Source organism: Scomber scombrus, chromosome 18 (assembly GCF_963691925.1).
Source record: "Scomber scombrus chromosome 18, fScoSco1.1, whole genome shotgun sequence".
NCBI classification, from domain to species: Eukaryota; Metazoa; Chordata; class Actinopteri; order Scombriformes; family Scombridae; genus Scomber; species Scomber scombrus.
The window spans coordinates 1,999,676-2,025,931 of record NC_084987.1 but is presented as its reverse complement, the minus strand read 5'-3'; the positions used below and the strand labels follow the sequence as shown (position 1 = coordinate 2,025,931).

At 38.8% G+C, this 26,256-nt stretch overlaps 1 pseudogene; it reads left to right on the top strand.

Annotated features, from left to right (window-relative positions):
* LOC133999048 (NACHT, LRR and PYD domains-containing protein 3-like) overlaps window positions 1–26,256 on the top strand; it is a 61,912-nt pseudogene that overhangs the window by 10,606 nt on the left and 25,050 nt on the right.

Sequence of the window (26,256 nt, the reverse complement as noted above, 5' to 3'; positions counted from 1 at the left end):
TACGCGGGTCTGTGTATCCTCTACCTGCCCAAACAGCTCACAACTGTGTATAATGTATAATCTCTGTCATTTAGGCATCAAAATCTGCCACAAACACTTACAACACACACCATCTATAAGCGAAAATGCACGCTAAGGCACACACACAAACACACACACACACACACACACACACACGCACACACACACACACACACATACAAACGTTGAGCATGGCTGTGTAACCCTTACATACTGTTCAGGTTCAAATTTGATCTATTTTTACGTTTTAGAGCTGTAAAAACACCTTTTAATACTTTTTACTTTGTACTTGAAATATTTAAATCTCTAAGAAACATTTGATGATTTACATTTGACCCATATTGATAAAAACATTTTTTTTTAAATAGTGTGACATTCTTCACATTTCATTTAATTTCTCTCTGCTCTCTGAAAGCTTCATTAAAGACCTATTATAAGTGATTGATTGAAATTAAAAATATATATATTTAAAAGAATATCCTTGAAGAATTTGGTCACTGGCGGGGGTCTTGTGTGTGAATTGGGGAGGGTGGGGTACATTTGTAGCTTGATGATGAAATATTTGATATGATTATCAGGACATTGTATATTGTATTTATGATTAATTATTTGTGATTAATAGGATGATGATAAATTGGATTATGTGCATGGTCTTGCTCCTTGTGGCAGGGCCACTGCCAATGGAAACTAGCGTTTTGCCTACAATTGGGTACATTTACTTTTTTTTTTTTTTTTTTAAATATCAATGTTCATTAATGTACACTGTCCCTCTTGAACAAATAAAATAAAAAGTCCTAAGTGAGGCACAAGGGTTAAACTAATATGAGGCTTCAGCAGTCTGAGTTACACATATCAAGTAAGTATGTTTGTGTTTCTTCAGTGTTTCCTTGCTGAGCTGCAATGGAGGGATCCAAACTCAAAGAGGGAAGTTTTTACTAAATATTTAGACTTTGTGTGAGTCTACCAGACTGTCAAAGCCTCATATTAGCTTCAGCTGAATGAAGTCATTTCCTACAGTGTAGCTGTGTTAGGAAGAGACCACCAATTCATAGTCAGTATGGACAGGAGGTATGATTACTGCCACCAATAACATGTTTTAATTACACACACCTACTAAACTACCCAATACAGGAAGAAGAGCTGATTTAATAGATTCAGACATAGTGATGGTGATCTACAAATTTAAAATCTGAACACGTCTGATTGGATTATAAATGGATTTTAATCTACATAATTTATTTCTTTATTCAGATTGTGTGGCTGCAGTTTGACAGAGACCAGCTGTGCTCCTCTGGCCTCAGCTCTAAGGTCCAACCCCTCCCATCTGAGAGTGCTGGATCTGAGTGAAAACAAGCTGAAGGATTCAGACGTGGAGCTGCTGTCTGATCTTAAGGAGAGTCCAGACTGTAGACTGGAGACTCTGATGTAAGTTCACTGACTGTCTGTTACTATTGTTGATCTTAATATTTAACAGCTGAACCTAATTTATGTAACTACAGAAATGTAAAAGATATAGATAAATATATTGGTAAAAGAAGCACACATTTGCTGCTGCCGCTCTAGCCGCTGGCCACTCCCCCTCTCACGCACTGAGCACAGCACAGGACCAGAGTTAGAGAGACTATAAGGACCAGAGTTAGAGAGGCTATAAGGACCAGAGTTAGAGAGATTATAAGGACCAGAGTTAGAGAGGCTATAAGGACCAGAGTTATAGAGACTATAAGGACCAGAGTTAGAGAGATTATAAGGACCAGAGTTAGAGAGGCTATAAGGATCAGAGTTATAGAAATTATAAGGACCAGAGTTACAGAGGCTATAAGGCAGCGGAGCTTTGGCAGCTAACATGTGAAATACACTTCAGACCCTCAAAAAAATGGATGAAGAGCTATCAGGACGCTTTGCTCTCACACACGCTGCATTAATAATCGCACACACACACATACACGCGTAGTCACTCTCTAGCACGCGCTCTTGCTTGCACGCTGCAGATTCCAGGAGATTGTATCTCATTTGCGGGTGTCAAGGATCTGCTATCAATATGCGGGAGAGTTGGGATGTCTGACTTTGTAGCAAAAACACACGCAAAAAACGATTTTGCACGGGCACTGCACTAGTTTAGACTGATTATGAGTCAGAATGTGAACAGCATGTAAGGGTTAATAAACACATAAAACCAAATATCACTGTATGATAAACTACAGCCAAGGGAGTGCAGGGGTGGGACATAGGAGGCAGGAGGGGTTGTTGCTGTTCAGGTTTTTTCAAAGTACTGTGGAATACAAGAAAGGTAAGAGTCGCTTTAATATCACGGTTATTCATTGATTTATTAATGTAAATGCTCCTTAATGTGCAAATATTTAAATCTAAATATATTGGTCCTCCTATTCACAAAGATTTAGTGCATCTCTTAAAAGAAGAAGAAAGAATTTAAAATGTATTCATAATAATTACAATAAATAGAAATAATTGTGAGAGGGGATAGCATATATTCTGTTCAGTGTTTTTACCATTCTCCTGAAGCCTTCAGTATCCTCAGTGTTTACATATCTCTGGCCAGATGAAATGTGGTTGCATCTGTGATTTGGATGAGTCTTTGTGAGCTGGATGGATACGGCGAAGCGCTGTACAGACTCACTTCTATGGACGTTTGATGTAAGATGAATCACATTAACAAATGTTTTAGTGTTTGGCCTTCATGCATTCATCATATTGCAGTTTCTGATGTGTTTTCAGGTGATGGAATAAGTTAGTTGTGTTGCTTTGTGGCGCTGACACAACTCTACATCACTCTTTGCATATGATCTGTTCTTGCTTAACATCATTTGCCTTAAAACCAAAATATTTCCAAACAACGGATGATGATCTTCTTCGAGGGACAAGCTCCTCGCCCTCTACTGTGTCAGACATTTTATTAGATTAGAAATTTTTTGATGTATTTTTCCCACATCATTTCAGACTTCAGCATGTTATCAGACAGTGGTCTAAGGAGCGCTTCATTTGCTTTGCACTCTATGGACAGAGGACGCATTTTCAATATTGCTTGATCACGTTAATTTGATTGTGGGAAGCCAAAATCTAAATTAAAATTCAATTAATTGTGCAGCCCTATTTGATTGGACTATAAATGGATTTTAGTCTACATAATTTATTCTTTATTCAGATTGGAGGACTCCAGTTCGTCAGAGACCAGCTGTGCTCCTCTGGCCTCAGCTCTGAAGTCCAACCCCTCCCAGCTGAGAGTTCTGAATCTGAGGAACAGCAAGCTGCAGGATTCAGACGTGGAGCTGCTGTCTGATCTTCTGAAGAGTCCAGACTGTATACTGGAGGATCTGAGGTAAGTTTACTGACTGTCTGTTACTATTGTTGATCTTTGATCTAATGTTTAACAACTGAACCTCATTTATGTTCATACATAACTTACATCTATGAAGTTCATTTTTCTATATTTTCAGTAATTTACTGAACAGTTTAGTGTGTAGTTATAAAAGATGACTGATTCTTAAAGAAACTGTATAAAATGTTCACTGTTAGTTGTTAAAGTAAACGAATGTTTAACATTTTTGGTAAAGAGTCACATCTGTATACAGAAGATCCTCTCAACTAATATCTGTTTGAAACTGATCAAGTTTACTTGATGAAGGAGAAATGTTTCTTTATTATATTAATGTCTGATCATTGGTATTGATCCTTGAGAACACACAGACACACACACACACACACACACACACACACACACACACACACACACACACACACACACACACACACACACACACACACACACACACACACACACACTGCTGGGTTGAAGATTAAATAATAATTATTGTCCAATAAGGAGACAGCATACACACAGAGTGACATCAGCTCATCTCACTGAGCAAAGAACAAACCTAATCTATTATAGTTTCTGAAGGAACAAAGAAATGATCTGTGATTGGTCAAACATACCAATCTATATGACTGCAAACGATGGCAAATAACCACAAGTCATATACACATGATGTCACACAAGGGTCACACATCCTCAGGACAGGAAATTGGGAGTCAGGAACCTGGTGACCACCAGACTCCTTCATGTACTCAATGAGAGCATCGCTCAGGACAAACAATTACATGGTGAAGGCAGCGCTCATACAGCCACACATCCCAAAACTCAGAACTTATCTTGACTTAGACCAAAGTGAGGAAGTTGCTGTAGACTTCTTAATAATAACAAAGAGCACATTCCACAAGACAGCACAACTATTAGGTAAAAACAGTGATCTTACTTCAGTCATCTATTAAAATGATAAACCAACCATTTGCGGCTTATTCACTTTTACAACACACACATACGTGTGTAACATTCTCTATTTTGGCTTAACCTCAGCAGACTGAAGGGATCACTCTATGACTTCTCTCAGGTTCACAGCACATTTATTGGTCAGCACAGCTGTTAGATAAAAACACACATCAGTGTGGCTGGTGGTGATGATCAGATATACCATACAGCTCCTTTACTACACATTAAAATAAGAATAAAATCAACACACTGAAGCAGTTACCATATTACAATAGTTGGGCACGGCTTCACTAAAAGGAAGAAAAGACAGAAATGATAATAAAACAGTGTCTCACTGATAGTCACAAAACATGACAGGAAAACTCAAAATAACTTTAACTTTAACTTCAGTAAAGGCAGTTTCATAACATAATATTTGAGGAAATCACAGAGCTGTTTTCAGTATCTCAGATCGTCAGCAGTGGGAAAAGAGACAAGCTGACATTTTACTGTCATTATATTTACCACCACCGGCCACAGGAGGGCGCTCAGTCGCAACTAATGAAAGGAGCCTGGGCGCGCAGGCAGTCGAGTGGTTAAGAGCGCATGCCACATACGCAGCGGACCCTGGTTCGAGTCCAAGCCGGCAGACCTTTTCTGCATGTCACACCCCCCTCTCTCTCCCGTAATTTCCTGTCTCTCTACTGTCAAATAAAGGCATCTATGCCTGAACTCTCTATTTTTTTTTAAAGAAAGGAGCCTTGCAGAGATAAACATAAAATTTTAACCTGTTTCACAAGAAAATGAGAATGAAAACAACAAAATAGCAAAATAAAAATAAATACTAAATGAATACAGAAATACATTTTGATGAACAGTAATCTGTAAAAACCCTGTTACACACACACACACAAACACACACTGGCGGACTCACTCCTCGTTTTTGCCGGCACATTTGCAGGTCGCACATGAGCACCTAGTTGTAAAAAACACTCACACTGTCTCAAAGAATGGTCGCAGTCTGGAGCCCTGCTCATTGATGATGACATAGTAATGTTGAACTACACATTTAAAACCTGAACACATCTGATTGGATTATAAATGGATTTTAATCTACATCATTTATTCTTTATTCAGATTGTTCGGCTGCAATTTGTCAGAGACCAGCTGTGCTTCTCTGGTCTCAGCTCTGAAGTCCAACCCCTCCCATCTGAGAGCGCTGGATCTGAGTAACAACAAGCTGCAGGATTCAGACGTGAAGCTGCTGTGTGATCTTCTGAAGAATCCAGACTGTAGACTGGACACTCTGCTGTAAGTTCACTGACTGTCTGTTACTATTGTTGATCTTAATGTTTAACAACTGAACCTAATTTATTATGAGGTATGCACAGTAACCATTTGGCTACCAAGACCCTTCAAGAGTCACATTTCTGAAGACTGACAGACGGTTGCCTTGGAAACATGCTCAGCGTCACCAATGTTACATATAAAACTGCTAATGGCAAAAAAAACAAAGTGCAACAGAAATAACTTGTTCTGAACTGTGAGCCTGTCCACAATGTGTCGTACAGATGATACGAGGGCTAAGAATGTGCAGATACAAATGGAGACTTTATATTGACTTGCAGGTCTCTTTTTATAGCATTTTGTCAAAATTTCTCTCTCACACACCAAATAACACACACATGCACATACATATATATTCTATTCTATTGAGTTTGACAATACAAATTCTTTATTTGTATCTGCACATACACACATTTACACGTACACACACTCTCACACACACACACACACACACACACACACACACACACACACACACACACACATTAATTTTTCAATACACATACTCACCACACTCTGACACCCATACAGTACCAACACATGTTTCAGTGGTCTGCTGTGTATCATAAAACACGACGAGCAGGACTGGGGAACACTGCATTGTATTCTCCTATAGAGCTGAATAAAGCTAAATGATATTAAACTAATAAAAGAGTCATTTTTTAGCAGGGACGTCAAAAATGTAGTTATAATGGGTTTCAATGGGGATTCCCTAAGGATCCCAGAGGAACAATTTTGTTTATACAGTGTATTATAGACCTGTTATAAGTAATTGATTAAAATAAAATTTAAAAAAATATATATATATCAAAAAGAATATCCTTTGATAATTTGATGCCATAAGCATGAACACAGCCCAAATGATCAAGAAAATAAAAAATGAAAAGCCAAAAATGTCCTTAGTGAGGCACAAGGGTTAAAAAATAAAAACGTGTTATGCTCGGCTCTTAATCGCATCACGATTAACGCGTTAACGCAGACAGTCCTAATATATATACGAACTACAGATGATTAATGGCGCTTTTCCACTACACAGTTCCAGCACAACTCGCCTCGACTCGGCTCGCCTCGTCTCGTTTTTTTTTGCGTTTCCACTAGAGAAAGTACCTGGTACCTGGTGCTTTTTTAGTACCTGCTCTGGTGAGGTTCCAAGCGAGCCAAGCCGGTACTAAAATGTGACGTCGACACACTGCTGGCCGCTGATTGGTAGTTGTCGCTGGAATTGTCATGAGCCGTCCCACACAAGAATCAAACCTGGCATTTTTAAATACCGGCAGCAGCGTTACAGCCATACGGCTCAATTTTCTTGCTTTGTGTGTGTGACAAAAAGCCACAAACAGCAGCAAGTACACCACTGCCTCATTGTCCTCCATTGTTTATGTGTTTTGTGTCGCGTATAAAACGAAGTCACAGCAGTTTCGCGGAGCCGTGCTATGACGACCCCGCCCACGTTGAGTAGGTACTTTTTTGTAATGGAAAAGGTCTGTCCTGGAACCGTGCCGAGTCAAGGCGAGTCGTGCTACAACTGTGTAGTGGAAAAGCGCCATAACCTACTAGTCTAACTGGCCTGCCAAGGAGCTGCCACAAAGAGACACATTGACCAGTTTAGATGACGTGACCTGAGAAATTGACTAATCACTCCTGGGCTCTCCCCCTCACACACACATCTAACGCCCTTAGCCTTACCTTACCTTAGACACACACTAACATTCATCTAGTTTCGGAAATGGATACTTTGAATTGTTTGATTGACTCACGATGGGAGAGTAGACATGAAGTTGAACAGTGACAACCTTTATTGCCTCAGCAACAATCACGTGGTAGTTGTAGAAAATAAAATATAAACATACAAAATAGAGCTCTTTCAAAGTGAATCTAAAATAAAATAAATAAAACAAAGTTCAGCTAAAGTGTCCTTTCTTTGTGAAATCCTCCTAATGAATTGAAGGTCCAATTTTTCCCTTAATGCACTTCTCCTTTAAAGCGGCAGTTGGTAACTTTGAGGAGAGAGAGGACTTAGCATCAAATCTGAAGAAGTACAACTTTCAGATCCCTCCCCCTCCCTCTCTGCTGCACTCCTGCCCTGCCTCCAAAGTCCCTCCCCCAGAGGAGGTTGATGTGCGCGCGGCACGCGACCGTGTATGCTGTTGTTGGTAACGGAGGTATCGGTAGTCTTGACCGAACTGAGGAGGAAGGGGGAGGGGGCTGTGTGCGTGAGCAGTGATTGACAGCTGTCGGATACTCCATCAGACACCATCCTGGCTCTGATTGGTTCTTTTTGTCCGGTCGCGGTGGATTCTGGCAATTTGCAGTAGGAGCAGTAGTTGGGGCTAAATGAGCCTGTTTTTTTTTTTTTTTTTACAGATTACTAGTTTCATGTAATGCTGTCTTTACATAGCGACAGTCTTAGCAAATATGACAAAAAGTTACTTTTATAAGACTTACCAACTGCAGCTTTAACGGAAGGAGATGAAGTTTCCCTTTGACCTTTTGTGAGCATATTATTTCTAACACTACCGGGTAGTTTTCAGGGTTCCCACTTTTTTCTTGAAATCATTTTCCAGGACTTTTCCAGGACATTTTTAGCTGCTACAGTACGACAGACAACTGATCACACACACTAAGCAGTGTTCCCCACAGAATTCTGAGAGAATATGGTGGTCGGATCTCAGTCCGACCCTCTAGGAGGGTCTGGGGAGCATGCGCCCCCCGAAGAAAATTCTGTACATTTTTAAGTCAAATGCATCATTCTGGAGCAACATTAAGAGGTTATATCTACATAGAAGCAGAGAAGCTGTGCCTTAATGTTGCCCATTGATGACAGCGTAAGAACAGACTGTGCCTTCTAAACCATTTGCATTCCCTCAAAAGCAGAGAGAGGAGAAATAATTTTCCAGGAAAACTCAGTTATATCTCACACAGGCTTTGCTCTCTACTGGACTCTATGGGTATAACCCTCCTCCAATTGCGTACACGCGATGGCCCACTGAAAATTAGCATGTACGTAGCTGACCAATAGGGCGTGCCTACCTGACCCACCCTCTCCAGCGGGTATATAAGCAGGTGCATCGCCATCTGCCCTCATTCCTTCTACTTTCAGCGTCAGCGAGTGCTCACTGACACAGCATCTCCTAGGATGGAGACGCCGCTACAAGATCAACGCAACTGTCTGGCCTGTCCCAGCGGTATCATCGCTCCGACAGACCTGCATCTACTCTGCTTCGCGTGTCTCTGAATGGAGCACGCCATCGCTGGGCTAGAGCGGCGCCCGGCCTGCCCGTGCAGCAGAGACAGCCTCCGTGTCCTTCGCCAGCAGCGAGCCGACTTCTTCTCCGCTCAAACTCTACTCGCCTTGTCCCCCAACGCCAGTGACGAGAAGGAGCGGGAGTATGAGGAAGATGCCATGGAGGAGGAGGACGCCGCTCCGACGCACACCACCACCATACCTGAGGAAGCATCGCCGACCAGGCCTGCTTCAGCCTTCGTTGCCGACCCATCTGCGCTCATTGGGCCAGATGCAAGAATATGTTCGTGTTTTTCTTCTTAAATCTGTCGTACTTTTTTCGTGAGGTGGAATTTACAAGTGTGCCACGTCGGATTCACCAAACACTCGTATCACCAGGAAACAGTCGTAAATGACCTTCGTAAACATGATGAATACCACCTGTTCTAAATGAACGCGCGTTCCCGAGAATAGTAAATTAACATGAAAGACGCCCCCAAAATACCATATATTTTGGTCAGACGACCGGCAGGTTGTGGAGAAGCTCCATTCATGAAAATGGCACTAAAGACTAAGAATAAGAACTTTACGAGCTCACAGACTGAGGTCCCGCTCTCAGAAATAGATCAACGGAAACACATATTATTATTTAGTGTGTAAGTGGAATTAAAGGTCCAGAGACAAAGAATGAGGAAAAATGAGCCGTGCTGTGAACGCTGTCTCAGCTGTTGCACCGTCACAGAAATAAAAACAAAAATGACTGAACATGAATTATGCAAGGGGATGTCATCAGCCAGGGAGTTAAACTATTAATTCGATAAGCAATTTTTCAATTAAATGAATAAAAGTTATTAATAAATAGTCAGTTTATATTGTGGAAAAGTAACTGTGGAAAAGTAGCTGTGGACAAGTCGCTTTGTAGTTTCGGCCGCTAATATTTATATTGTAAGCTTGCATTCAGGGCCGGCCCAAGCCTCCATGGGGCCCTAAGCAAAATTTGATTTTGGGGCCCTCTATTACTGCCAATAATAATGATTATTGATCATTCACACACCTACTATAAACATATTCTACTTATTCTACTCTGTCATTACGAATACACTAAATGTGAGAACTTTTTGTTGTAGTTAGATTGTAATCGACAGTGATTAATGCCATGGAAGCAGACACCAGATTTGCAAATTTACAGAAAAATCTTTCAATTAATATTTGGCAAAGCCAGCAACTCCCCCTACTGACCACACAGAGAATCAATACATAAAACCTCAGAGAGCAGCCCGGCATGTTTTACCCATATATGGTTTTTAATCTGAAATGGTAGAAAATTCAGCTACAAGAGCAGCCTGGGGTTGATTTACACTTAATATTCAAAGTGATATAGTACTAAGTGGGATACCAAATGTCATCTAGGGCAACTAAAAGTAACAAAATAAACCAATCATTTACTGTAAACACAATCAGATTTTTTATTTGTTGTTTTAAATAAACTGCAACAGCAAATGTACAAAAACAGACAGTATTAAATAAAATAAATTTTAAAAATATCAGACAAATTCTTAAATAATGATGTAAATCAACAGAGGCACCTGAAACAAGGAAACACAAATGGTTTATAAATAAAATATAAAGTAGTCTGGCAGGAAAGAGGGACACTCAGCTGGGTCTACTGGCGGAGCTGCTGATCCCTGCTGCATAATGGACGCTGAAGAAGTAGATGAAACATCAGTCTCGATAACCAAAGATGAAGGACCTATAGGGAAATTAAATTAATATTTTTGGCCAGAAGTATTCATCTCAGAATATTCTGCAGTACACTGAGCAATTATAAAGGCTGTTTTATTGTTAACTTACCAGGTACAGCTGAGGTTGCAGAGAGGACAGTGGGCACAGTGGATGGAGCAGAGGATAGAGATGGACCTAAGATGAAAAACAACAACATAAAAAGCTAGCCATGTTATAGTCATATTACACTTGAAAATTATGCAGCTTATTTTCTAAATAAAAAAGTACAGCTATAGCTTGTAATAAGAAAACAAACTGCCAGTGGAACAACTGAAAATTGCTTGAGAAGTTTTGAAATAAAACGCATTTGTCTAAAAACATGTGCCTTGTCATCTGATTATATCTCATATTATTGAATGTTAATGAGATAATTTGACTACAAATTAAATATATATGGTGACAGTTTTTCGATCATCTGATTCATCAGCCTTGGTTGCTCCTGAGGAGGTGGATTGCCCCTGGGCTGAGTCAGTACCTCCTCCAAAATACTTTGGGGAAGTTTTATATAAAGTATGAGCATAATAGGGAGTTGATGTAAAAGGAATATGTTTATTTACTCACATAAATGACTGTGCTCTGCAGCAAACAATTGCAAACAACATACCTCAAACTATAAGTTAACTAAGTTAATTCATTAATGCAAAACCATATTGCTAGCAAACGTCACCGCGTTTGTAATTAACGTTAGTTATTAAACATTTGCTATCAAACATTGTTATCAAGACCGTTGTTTTGATGCCAAAAAGCGACCCAGAATAAAACTGAGAATCAACTTATTCAAAGTATTACACAAACACAAAAACGTTAGCTAGCTAATTTGCTACTATAAGCTAACGTAGTTGGAACAAATTATCAACAATAATTAGGGACTTTCCTAATTTGAGGAAACTTTTCAGACATACCTTTATCTTGTCGTTTTTCCTCCTCTTCCTTTTTTTCTGCCCCTGAAGGGTGTGTCCTTTTTTGCAATATTATTCACCTGCTCCTAGCTCCTGGATGCTCAGTGCGCACTGCACGGTTGGGTGCACTGCACACGTTACTAGCGGAGCTCTGACATTTCAAGCAGAGAGGCAGTAGGAAGTAGTTTCCTACTGCCTCTCTGCTAACATAATATTGTTGTGTCTTTTTTGTACAAGAACGTACATTTGATAATACATGAATCATCATCACTCACACACTTTTTTTAATTAGTTGCTCTTGGGGGCCCCCTAGTGGTCACAGGGCTGCTTAGTTCGCTTATGCCTTGGGCCGGCCCTGCTTGCATTATATCATAGTTTGAATTGTCAATTTAAATGACTGATATATCTACTTAAATTATTAAATACTTCTTTATACTAAATAGCCTAATCATTTTACAAACAGAGTAATGTCATCATGATTATGGATTCAGAAGTGCAATTTAATGAAGGGAACATAGTATACACTCGGTCATTGCCTACATCCCCTGTAGTTCACACCCATTACTCAGGGGTCTCTAAAATACTGGCAATATAATATACGCTCAGCCTGCGCATTGACATTATTCATTTCTCTGTTAAGTGGCAGTCAGCATACAGTGATGTTAAAAAGAAAATCCAAGTCAGTTGACTCTGAAGCTCAACTGCTGATGTTACACCTGCTGCCGGATTGCTGTCAGCACAGACCTGCTAACACCCGGACTGACAACGCAGGGCAAGCCGGCAGAAAAAGTATGACAGCTCGACCTCTCTGTGTCTTTTGTGCTGATAAACTACAGTAGGTTACATCACTCTGTAGTATAGCTACTGTATCGTGCTTGGCTATATTGTATCATACAGTGTTGTTTGGTCTTGATACCCGTGTGGAGGCGTTATGTGTTCATTAAGTGATTATCATATCTTTCTTATAGTATATGATGTCACCCCCACCCCCCCCTGGAAAAATGTAGTTCCCCCAAAAGACATGATATCGTTGGCACACTGGCATTAGACAATTAGACAGTAACAGTCATGTTTTATTGTTTTGGAGGACTGCAGGTTGGTTGTGCGTGACAGGTACGACAGGTCTGCACCACTCGTAAATTTTGTTCGTACCTAAGAGAAAATCAAAAATACGACAAAATTGGTGAATGCGGCAAATCTTCGAAAATCACTCGTACACATGGTTTAAGAATGAATCTGTGCGTACGAGTGGTTCTTGCATCTGGCCCATTATCCTGCACTCAGCCGGCTAGTCAGGGAATAGGAAACCACTACCACCGCTGCCAAAGGATAAAGACACACTGGAATATTTTGATAAAATATTCCGGCTGGCCGCAGCAGCGAACAATTTGGGTGTGCTGGGCATTGCGGCTGCGACTTCACTCCAGCACGACGCCCCCCCTTCCCATGACACTGCGAATATCTTGGCCGTGCCATCGGTCAGATTAAACTTTACAAAGCCCAGGGCCCCCCCGTGCCTGGGGCTGTGGTACACCATTACAATTTCTCCCCCAACTTCAACGCCCATGCGCGCACCCACACACACACAAACACACACACAAACACACACATAAACACACACACACACACACACACACACACACACACACACACACACACACACAGGTGGACTCCCTACTCATTTTTCCAACATTTAAAACCTGAACACATCTGATTGGATTCTAAATGGATTTTAATCTACATCATTTATTCTTTATTCAGATTGAGGGACTGCAGTTTGTCAGAGATCAGCTGTGCTTCTCTGGCCACAGCTCTGAAGTCCAACTCCTCCCGTCTGAGAGGTCTGGATCTGAGTAGAAACAAGCTGCAGGATTCAGACGTGGAGCTGCTGTCTGATCTTCTGAAGAGTCCACACTGTAGACTGGAGACTCTGCAGTAAGTTCACTGCCTGTCTGTTACTATTGTTGATCTTAATGTTTAACAACTGAGCCTAATTTATGTACATACATAACTTACATCCATGAAGTTAGTTTTTTCTATATTTTCAGTAATTTACAGTTTAGTGTGTAGTTATAAAAGATGACTGATTCTTAAAGAAACTGTAGAAAATGTTCACTGTTAGTTGTTAAAGTAAATGAATGTTTATAATTTTTGGTAAAGAGTCACATCTGTATACAGAAGATCCTCTCAACTAATATCTGTTTGAAACTGATCAAGTTTACTTGATGGAGAAATATTTCTTATATTCTTTAATGTGTTTTAATGAATAAATACTGATAATTGATATTGATCCTTCAGAACACACACACACACACACACACACACACACACTATAAAGATAATCACATTTAAAACCTGAACACATCTGATTTGGATTATAAATGGATTTTAATCTACATCATGTATTCTTTATTCAGATTGTTTGGCTGCGGTTTGTCAGAGACCAGCTGTGCTTCTCTGGTCTCAGCTCTGAAGTCCAACCCCTCCCATCTGAGACATCTGAGACATCTGAGTCTGAGCTACAACAAGCTGCAGGATTCAGACGTGGAGCTGCTGTCTGATCTTCTGAAGAGTCCAGACTGTAAACTGGACACTCTGATGTAAGTTCACTGACTGTCTGTTGATCTTAATATTTAACAACTGAACCTAATTTATGTAACTACATAACTTACATCTATGATGTGATTTAAAAAATATATATTTTCATTATTTTACTGAACAGTTTAGTCTGTAGTTATAAAAGATGATTGATTCTTAAATAAACTATAGAAAATGTTCACTGTTTTGTGGAGGCCGAGTTATTATAATGTGCACTAAAATCTTATTTAAAGTTTAAAAGTAGCGTAGATGCTAGCTGCTATATTCTCCATCTTGAGTCATGACTGTCCTGTAAACTGTGATGTGATTAGTTTCAGTCTGTGAACTCGCTGCAGTTTACGGGACTGTGGTGACTCAGGATGGTCAGCTGACCCTGGCTGTCTCGTAGGAGATCTACAGATAACATCTACAAGAGAAACAGACTGAAAAAAGACTCCACACACTGATCTGAGCTCTCAGTTTGTGTTCTTAACAAGATATTATCTCTGACTACTAGATGTAAAACTGTGGAAGTGGACTGAAGAAAGGATAACAAACATATAAAACTGAATGAAGGATAGCTCATACATATATTACCCATATAGTGTAATATGCATAATATTACCAGACTAATATTCAGTAAATAATAATGTAATCTCAGGAAGTAATCAGATTACTATGATAAGATTTCTCTCCTCCTTTACATTGTCAAAGAAACAAACTGAAAACATTCATTACACAGGTTTCCAAACATGTTATCACTGTGTAAAGTTTCCGCTAATGTTGGAATAACACTTCCTGCTGTCTACACTTCACATTAAAATCCTCCTGCTGAGGAACTGGCAGGGTGCTTTTATCATGAAAACCGTGCTAGAAGCTACATCCTGTCGCCCAGTTAGTATAGCTTCTATATCAAAACAGATAACAACACTTCGTAATTAGTAGTAACAACAGGTAATACAATTCCAGAACTCTCAACGCATTTCTCTCAACGCATTTCAAGCAGTTCACCCGCCACATCTGACATTTCTCACGCTGAGAAGAGATAGATCCCACCACCCATTCTTGTTGCTGGGTCAATTATTATATTATTTATAATTATTATAAGTCCTTTTTACAGTCGCCTTGTGTATTAATTATTAAATTTCTAATTTAATACAATTCATGTTTAAATAACTTATAAACAACTTATAATCTTTCATCCACACTGTTAATTAACCGACTCTCAGACGACAGTTTGCAAAACACATTGAGTTGCCTATATAAATAAAACTGCCTTGCCTTGACAGTTGCGTCTACTTCCTGTTTGACTGAGAAAAGCTTCAAAATAAAGGATCCAAAACATTTTTAAAAATGCACTGTCAAAATAAAAGCTTGCAGGAAGTGGATGTCTAATGGCGCTTTTCTACTACACAGTTCTAGCACGACTCGACTCGACTCTGTTTTTTTTGCGTTTCCACTAGGGATAGTACCTGGTACCTGGAACTTTTTTAGTACCTGCTCTGGTGAGGTTCCAAGTGAGCCGAGCCGATACTAAATGTGGCGTCAACAGACTGCCGGTCACTGATTGGTCAGAAGAGTTGTCGCTGGAAGAGTCATGAGCCGTCCCACACAAGAATCAAACCCAGCATTTTTAAATACCGGCAACAGCGTTACAGCCATACCCCGGCTCAATTTTCTTGCTTTGTGTGAGACAGAAAAGCCTCATACAGCACCAAGTACACCATCGCCTCCATGTCCTCCATTGTTTATGTGTTTTGTGTCGCATATAGAGCAAAGTCCCAGCAGTTTCGTGGAGCCGTGCTATGACGACCCCGCCCACATTGAGTAGGTACTTTTTTGTAATGGAAAAGGTCTATCCTGGAACCGTGTCGAGTCGAGCTGAGTCGAGCTTTGTAAAGCACATAAAGGATAAAATAAAGGATCCAAAACATTTTTAAAAATGCACTGTCAAAATTAAAGGTTGCAGGAATTGGATGTCTAAGGGAACTAAAGGGAAAATAAAGTCTTGTATGAAATTATTATTAACAGACCACTATAAGAGTCATTTACACTGATAGCTTATCAGACAGAGTACAGAACAATACTTAACAATCTAACATGTAACTTTGGGGCCTTTTTGTACACTTTCAGTTTCTGCTGTCTGTGCTCAAAGTGAGAAAGTTGAAACAGCAGCTACTGACAGTCCATGTGTTGCTTCATGGGATAGCATTCACGTTTCTTTAAATGTGCATAATGATGAAACCCTTGCAAGTGATGAGTGATGGGTAGAGTACTGAAAATCATTACTCAAGTAAAATACTCCCATTAAAAATTCCCATTAAAAATTACTCAAGTAGAAATAAAAAAGTACCTGGTTAATAAATTACAACTTTGCATTTTTATATTGCTAGGCTGTGTGGGCCAGTGCAAAACAGCAAAACAAATTTTTATTAATGACGTAGAGCAGGTAGGCTAATCAAACAAATAAAGATAGCCTATACAACTGAGATATAAACAACCACACTCTCTCTCCATCTTTTCCTCACCTCCCCTTCTCCTTTTCCATTTCCTTATCTGTCCCAGAACAGACACATTTAATTACCTTAACATTGAATTTGGCATTACATTAGATTAACTGTTTTCTAATGAAAACCAATTTAAAAGCCCAACAGACTACTAGCTACAAGATAAGTTAATGTCATCACACATGAAAAATCTCATCACAGTAAAAAGAGAAGTGGGGCTTATTTTTCTTCCAGGCAGCTGGTACTATGGTAATTACGGTAGCCTAAAGGCAAAGTTGCCAAAGGACTACTGTAATTACTGGACTGGCATTGCAACAGAATTTATAAGGCAGCTGGCTTAACCACAGTCTACACTCAGTCCCGACATTTAGATCAGACTAGTTGTAATGAACCTATAAATGGCAAATGTAGCAAAGTAAAAAGTAGATTATTGGCATAAAAATATACTTGAGTAAAGAGTAGAAGTACAGTTTAAAGAAAGAACATGAACAGTACTAGTTTGTTTTTTTAAACTACTTTTTATTGCATTACTTGCGACCTATTGAAGTAGCAGCATGATGTCACTGATATTAATAAGAGCTCCCTTTCACTGTTTGTATTTGACAGTTTTTAACCTGCATCCTGTTGATGGAGTTTCCATTTTCTAAACTTCTACTTTCTTTACCTCCTTCAGCTCTGAACAGATTATGATACGTTGAAACAACATGAAACATTGAATGATTTCAAGCATCAACTTTGTGTTTTAAAGTGACATCTTTTATTCTTTATTCAGATTGAAGAGCTGCGGTTTGTCAGAGACCAGCTGTGCTTCTCTGGCTGCAGCTCTGAAGTCCAACCCCTCCCATCTGAGAGATCTGGATCTGAGTGTAAACAAGCTGAAGGATTCAGACGTGAAGCTGCTGTCTGATCTTAAGAAGAGTCCACGCTGCACACTGGAGTTTCTGAGGTCAGTAGAGAGAAGGAGTCAGTCTGTGCTGGTTTCAGCAGTTTTGTATTAAACAGTCAGTATGAAAGCAAAGATCCAGTATTTCCTGGTGAAGCTCCAACCTTCTCAGTGCTGCTTTCCTCAGTGAAGCTGTGAGAGGAGAATGGTGACAGGCTTCAGGATTGGACAGAAAGACAGAGAGAGAGAGAACAGTCAGCCAATCAGATGAGCCAGAAGCTTGTTGTGATCATGTGTTTGAGTTGATGTGAAGACGACTGTTGTTGTTGTGTTGATGTCTGCAGGAAATAAAGCTGGATTACAGCTGACAGCCTTACAAGATGTATAGAGACAATGGTCCTCACCATCAAACTGTCACACCATCAAATCTGATCTACATCACTTTACAAATGTTGATATGATTCATATTGTTGAAACGTAGAGATTCAACATGTTCTTGTTTGTAGAAACAAACAATTGTGGCGACCAGGCTGCATGTGATGATTTAACAGCAGGAAACATCTTCATATCCCACAGAGACTCTGTAGCTTTAAACTTTGATAAGAGTTGACATGTATCAGCAGTAAATCCATCAGTAAACTGATGAGTGAATGTCTCTGTTTCTGCAGTAATGATGTGTTCATGACTCTCAGCACTTTATTTCCTCTGTGTACTTGAGTGAAATCTGCAGAGGAAACACACTTGATAGTAAAAGTGTGTGCAGGTGTGTGAGCTTGGAGCTCAGTGTGTTCACTCCAACACGTTAACATGAGAGCTGAAAGGAAGCAAGCTACGCTGCACAGCTGTTCCACTTCTGGTCTGATCAGGACTGAAGTCCCTGCTGCTCTTTATACTGGATGTGCTGCATCACTGACTGACAGCTGATGAAGTGAGTCTCACTAATCACTCATTTATCTCCTCTGTTCTTTCTTCTTCTCTCATCAGCTGGTGATGATCTCTGTCAGAGTGAGAGTGAACATCCAGGAGTGTTGAGAGAGGATCAGCTGGATCCTGATGATCCATCTGGAGTCTGGATCTGGATTTCATCGTCTTCACTTAAGTCTCTAAACTGACTACAAACTGAACAGTTATCTCTGGATTTAGCTGAAGTCAGCACTTTACAGATTTGTTCTACATGAGCTGTTTGATGTAAATAAAGATAAAAACAGGTGTTATAAGTCAGACTCTGAGCCTGGGCTCATATTTATCAAGCGTCTCAGAATCACACTGAGAGTTAACGAGGACTAAAACTAATGAATGAAGCAGAAGAGAATTGACTGTGACTTTCAGCAGGAGAAGGATTACTGCTGGGAGAGAGTGAGACGTCGCTGTTTTACGACAGCCAGAGCAGCAAAGTAGAAATAATGATGATTTGTTGTAGTTTTCTCAGTCTCAGCTGTAAATATTAAACAGTGGTAATTTGGTATATTATGTGTATAGACAGGTAACCAGACAGGTAACTTACCAAGGTTATGGAACAAAAACTATTAAGCCAAAATTAATTCTAAGATGATATTTACAAACTGTAAAGAAAGCCTGAGAAATAAATGCATGAAGAACATCTTCTCTTCCACTGTCCAGCTCCTCTTTCAGCCACACCTCAAGTTAACTTCTGTTCTCTACATGAAGGTAAAAACACTGTAACAATATAAACAGATATTGTTCAGTTGCATCCTCCTCTCAAATATCAGGCTGTAGCTCTGCTGCTATTTGAAGCAGCTGAGATTTGAGCTGTTGCTTCACATTTATGACTCTCTGTGTCTTTGTTCTGGTTTATTTACTTTAATAAAGATTAAACATGACAATTAATTTTAGTCTCTGTTGTTATTTGATAATCACTAATAACTAAAACAATTTGTCTGTATTATTATTATTATTATTATTATCATTATTATTATTATTATAACGTTTAATTGGTGGTGAGTCAAACAGTTTTTTCTGGTGGAATTTGGACTCAGGACTTCCATATTTCTAACATCCTGTTACGACTTGAATTTAAATCTAGATTGGACCTACTAGCTTCAATGTTGATTTTTAATGTGCTTCTCTCTCCTATTCTTCCTCTCTCTCTCTCCTCTCTACTCCAACCGGTCGAGGCAGACGTTCTCCCACTGTGAGCCTGGTTCTGAGGTTTCTTCCTGTTAAAAGGGAGTTTTTTCTTGCTACTGTCGCCAAGTGCTGCTCATGTGGCTCAATGTTGGGTCTCTTTAAAATTACAACCTGAAGAGTACAGTTTAGACCTGCCTTATGTGTAAAGTGCCTTGAGCTGACTTTGTTGTGATTTGGCGCCATACTAATAAAGATTGATTGATAGATTCTCAAAACTCATTCCAACAGCAGCGTTTCATGTTGCTTCCACACAGAATTTAAATAAGCATCTTTAATAGTTCATGTTAGTCGTGTAAATCCTGTGTGTGTAATGTGCTGCTGTCTCTATCTTTGTATTATGTTTTGTTTTTTTGTTTTGTGCGGTTCTGTTTCTGTTCATATGTTTTAATTATGACCTGCTGAGGGACTGCAGATGAAAATGAGCTGTAAGCTAACTCTGCTACAGCACATCAAGAGGTAACATTTATGTTTAATACTTTACATGGTCCCTTAGAAGTTACAAATAATCTGAATAACATAAAGCTACAATTACAACTGAACAGGTGAAATTCAGTTAGTTCAGATATTATTTATCAGCAATGTAAGCTACATAAGAGTGCATTAATATGTAATATGTGAAAAAATACTATTTTATGCTCTAATGTTGTAATCAAAATGAATGTAATGATTACAAATAAATCTTTAATTTGCAGGCTGGATGTAAAAATAAATAGTAAACATGCTCTTATCTGATCTGACCCAGGCTGATAAACTGCGGCTGAAACAGTAGAAACATCATTAATCAACAGGATAGGATAGGTACATGATAAAACTGTACCAGAAAACAAACATAAAAACTGGAGATAGATAAAATAAAAAGATAAAAAGATAAAATTCTAATAAAATCAGGAAAGGCTCTCTGATAAAAGTATGTTTTAAAAGAGATGTTTATTTCTTTTGGTGGATTATTTATTAAATGTTTATTTGTATGAGTATGCAACATTAACTTATAACATTAATAAACTCAACTTTGAATCCAAACATGAGATTTGTTAACTAGAAGAAAAATATAGAAAATCAGAAGCTTCGTCTTTTATAAACATGTGTGGATGATGGGAGACAGCTACAGAAAGAACTCATAAAACTAAACTTCTGGGAAAATATTTGACTTTCTCTTTATGAAGTTATTTGACAGTGAGATTCGACAGTCACAGTTTGACGTCCGTTGCCAAACACATGACATCATTTCCTCTCAGTAAACTGTGTTCAAATGTCATTAAAATGATCTAAACGTATACAAACACATCATTGCTGTCAGTAAGGTCTCTGTTTGTGTGCTGCAGCCCAGTGGAGACGCTGTCAGCCTGTTGGAGAACGTAGCTCTGATCTCAGAGGGAACCACCGGCCTGGTGACCTGGGAGGCTGCTCTCTACCTGGCAGAGTGGGCCCTGGACCACCGGCAGACCTTCACTGGCAGGTAACACAACCCCCAACTGTAAACTAACACCTAAAGATTTGTCATAATACCACCATTATACCAATGTCTGATCTGTCAGTGTGTTATGTGTTTGAACCTACAGAGAATTATCAGAGACTCTGCAGCTTCCTCTCAGCTTTAAGGAGCTTTATAGTTGAGTTTCAGCTCATTGTTTAGCTGCAGCTTTACTGTTCTGGTTCACTCTCAGCTGCTCTCATAGCGTCACTGTTCACTACCTGCTCAGCACCAAACAGCAAACACACACAGTTATCTGTAGACTAGCTGGTGAACATAGTGGAGCATTTAGATATTTCCCTCAGGAGTTAAAAGAGAGTAAAAACAGAGCTAAAAGAGAGTGAATATTGGTCCATACTGCATCTTTAAAATCGAATAATTGACTAATAGTTCGGAGGGACTAACTTCAACCTTTGTGCTGCGGTCGTTTTTTTAGTTTGTTTTTTAATTGAAATACTTTAATCAAGAGTTGAGCTGTGTAGTCAAGATGAAGAGTTCATTAACAACTACTGGAGAGCAATTTTCACTTTCAGCCACTAGGAGGAGCTCTAAGCTTCTGTAAACCACCTCCATCTTTTGCTGACACTCCGGCCCTCTGCTACTTTGACTGGGTACAAAAATAAATAATAAAAAAAAGCAACTGTTTGATGACAAGTTCAACATACTGACTGAAAACTAGTGGACAACATTAATTAAAGCAGTTTCAGGGACATTTTCACACTGGAGTATTGCCAGTTTTACTTAAATAAAGGGTCTGAATATTTCCTCCACAACTACTGGGAGCAAGTGATGTTTCTGAGGAAAAACTATTACATTTAGAAGAAACAGGGATGAAATCTGAAAGAGCACAAAGTCGATTCACAGCTTCTTTACACAGTAAAGGTTTTATTAACAACTATACATCAAAGTGTTTTTTTTACATTCAAGTGATCTGAAGTAACTTGGCCTTTGATGGAGGATAGCCGCTTTTATTGGGTCTTTTATCTGTTTTATTTCTCTATATTATTATTATTATTTTTTTTTTATTGTTTTTATTGTTTGTTTTTATTGTTTCTACTTATTTTGCTGTAAAGCACTTTGGTACACTGTAAAAAAAAATTGTAATATAACAGAATCTATTTTACAGATTTTTTCTGTATTTTTAAAATAACATTTAATTTACAAAAATAGACTGTGTTTTTACATGTCAAATGTAAAATAACATTAAATAACTGTAACTGTGGAAATACACTATATTTCTGTTCTTTTACAAAAAACCCCCATTAGAAATACATATATTTATTGTTAAAATACATTCACAAATGTATCGTAAATTCACAAATATTTGTCTGTTATTTAAGGGAATAAACTGTAAAATTCAACTTTAAAACCCTAAAAAAGAGGAAAAAATAATTTAAAATTACTGAGGAATTAATAGTAAAAATTTGTAATTTTACTACAATTTCTTTGTTATTTGACTAATATTTTCATTGAAAATAAATACAATTACTCTCATTTCTAGATGGTAACATTATATTAATAAATTATATTTATTTTGAAAGGACATCTAAAGAGACACAGGGAAAGGGGAAAGCTTGAGAGGGTGAATAATAAAGAGTTGGACTTGAACTGATGCAGCATCAGCACTAAGTGAGCTGCAATTAAATGCTTTCAATAAAGCATTTTTTTTTTCTTCCCTGGCACAACAGTATTGTTCTGGACATTTCTGTGAATAAAGTTTTAAAAATTTTTTTTTTAAAAAGCGCGGTTCCCGTTTGGGTTGGTCAGAAACTGTCTGTTTCGACGTGACACTTGACTCGAGCAAGATCAACAACCAACGCGCCGCGGTTGCGGTTCCAGACTTCCTGCTCGCCCGACAGAACTTTGTGCGGACAGCAGCTAACGTCGAGGCTCGAGGAAGGACGACGGTAGACGGCAAGTATCAAACTGAAGCTGAGTAGCATTAGTTTTATTTACCACCATGCCTCTGAGTTTACTCACTCCGCAAAAGGCACAGAATACGCCGGCATGTTGTCAATTGAAATGTTAGCTAACTATGATGCCAAAAGCATGGCCGCCGTTGTCTGCCAGCTGCATTTACTGTAGTATTCAGCCAGACCAGCTACTAACTTTAGCTTGCCATTGCGTTTGCTTTTGCGAACTAACTGACACAGGCGGAGAAAAAGATGAACAGTTGTTTAGAGCTGCAACAATGAACAGATACATTTTCACTAGTTTTTTTGTCCATAACTTCCACTGTATGACTTGAAATGGCATGATTTTTGGCTAGAATAGGAAGCTTAATTTTATGTAACTTTTCAATATCTGGTTTTGAATTTTTTTCTAATGTCAATAATCCACTATTGCAAAAAAAAAAAAAAAAAACTCTTCTAGCCCCCACCTGTTCCTTTCTTTTCACGAGTGCTCAGAGCCATTTTAAGTGTACTTTCTTCCAAAGAAGAGAGAACAGATATTTTATAAATGATACTGAGATTTGGTAATGGTTTATTTCAACCAGTTACTCTTTCTTAAAACAAATATTTTGATCTTCCTCTTGCCTTTTTCAAGGTTTTTCAAATCTTCATTTTGGTGCAACACTAGTCACTGGTCAACATGAAATTCAAACAATACTGAAAAATATGTAAAGGATAAGCTAATGGTCATCTTTTAGTTAATTGAGGGGAGATTGGCGAACACAGTTTAGGTTAACTATTTCACAGTCAATAGCATTTATTTTGATTTTGGCAAATTTCATGTTTCATAAATGTGTTTTTATTTTTTTCTTTCTCTCTGCAGATAAATGATGAGTTGATTTCATGGAGTAAACTGAAAAAGTGAGTACTGCACTGCAGTTAAGGATGTCAAAACATTACACCTGTCATAGTTGTGGTGCTTCAGTGAATACCCTAAAAGGGTACGTGATGCATCAAGGGCTTCATAAAAATGAGCCACATTATCAGTATGCATGTTGTATGGAAAGTTGTAAGTTTCGGTTCAGAAATTACAATGCTTTTAAATGTCATGTTTACCGCCATCATCGGCGGTCATCTACCGTGTCACAGTCTCAAACTTTGCAGGCACCCTTTCTATGTCAGCTTCCACATTGTCAGAAACAGTTGATCGACCTTAAAGACCTTCTCTGTCACCTAAAATCTCACATTTCAAGAAGTTTCTTCCACTACTCCTCAAGTACTTCAATGAAGAAGAAGAACAGATGTTCTACAAAGTGGATCAAACAACCCTGCCCTCTGAAGTGGACTGTGCTGGACTTCCAAGTACACCATGTATTGTTGTTTGCGGTATGAATATTTATCTTTCTCCACCACAATAAATTAAAACCAAAATACAGAAAACTATTAGTACTATTACTTTGTTATTGTTGTACTGGACTCAGTTGTAAGATGATAATTTAATTGTATTTTTCTCTTGTCCTTCTCTTGTCCCTGTACACAACAGGAAACTCGACTTTGGCGGCAGAGAATTTCATGCTGTCTGTTGACCAGACCATTGTGAATGGCCACATCAGAATCTTCAGTGATGCTCTTTTGCTGATGTTTGGTTCGTACTACTGTATGAACATATCTTACCCAGCAGCCCAAGCATCAACTTTGGAGTTCTTACAGAGGTAAGACACCACTAGTCAATTCAATACATCAAAATAAGATATATAATGCACATACTGTAAAACTGAGCACTGCTCAAGTGCTGAAATGCTGAAATACTCACCTGTTGGTCACAATGTGGTACATTCTCACACCTTTAAGTTCATGATCCACCCATCAATTTATTTTATTTGGATATTATATTTATTTGGGGGAATGCTTAGAGATTTGTGGAGGTGCAGGTGCTTTACTTTCAGCCTACATGCAGAGCAGGAAAGCCTGACTGTGCATGAGCACTCATGCCAGGAATCACTCAGACCAGACAGGAGCCAGCACTGCCACTGAGGAAGCCCCACTAGGAGGTGGAGTTGGGTCGCGGAGAGAAGCAGCGTGGAGCTGCCGAGATGGACCTGTGTTGTGGATATTTCTGTGGGCTGAAGTTAGTTTACTGTTCTGCTCAGCTGTTGGATAATGTTATTAATCTCAGGAGGCTGGAGGAACTTTACTGAAGATGGTGCTGGGTCCTGTCCGGTCTGGGAGACCCGTCTCCTGCCATGAGTAGTTGCAGTCTGCAGGCAGTTGGCAGATAGATCTCCGGTCAGGCTTTCCTGCTGTGCATGTAGGCTGAAAGTAAAGCACCTGTACTTCCACAAGTCTCCAGGCATTTCCTGAATTTATCAAAAGGCCACAATAACAAAATAATAAAATCAAAAACTTCATTTTAATGTTCTGATTTTATTGTAAGAGAAAAACAACCTTATTTTCTCTTTTTCTGATTGAGTTATGAAAGATTGACCCATACACTGAGTAGGACAATGTATTATTGACCTCTTTGAATTTTTTTTAAATAAAATTTCAGGAATTTATAAAAAAAAAAAGACATTTTCTATCACAAGGGAGAGTTATCACTAAAAAATGATGTGAAAACTGCCCCCTACTGGATGAAAATGGTCCAAACTTTACCTGAGAGTTCATTTTTGTTTTTCAGGTTTTTAGACTGACTGTGTCTCTTATTTATCCTTGATTCATGCTCATGTCAAGTTACAGAAACAAGTGCTTGTTAATTCTTATTTATGAAATAATGACAAAACAAAACTCGAATGCCCAAGAAACCTTTGAGTAGCAGATCATCCTGACCGAAGTTACGTTATTCTCCCTGAAATAGTATTTACACTACTAATACTAATACTAATAACAGTAATAATGGCTTGGATTTATATAGTGCTTTTCAATCACCCAAAGCGCTTTACAGAAACCATTATTCATTCATACACATTCTTACCAGTGGTGATAAGCTACGTTTGTAGCCACAGCTGCCCTGGGGCAGACTGAGGGAAGCGTGGCTGCCATTTCACACCAAACCCCCTCTGACCACCTTCAAACATTCAAACACATTCATACACAATTCACATACACAGTACTCACATGTTAATCTTTTCATTACATCACTGTTCCACAGTTCCTGTATGTCCAAATACTCTTTCACAAGCAAGCTCTGTCTACACTGTTGTGTAACTTTTTTGCAAATGTATGACAACATTACATTACAGTAC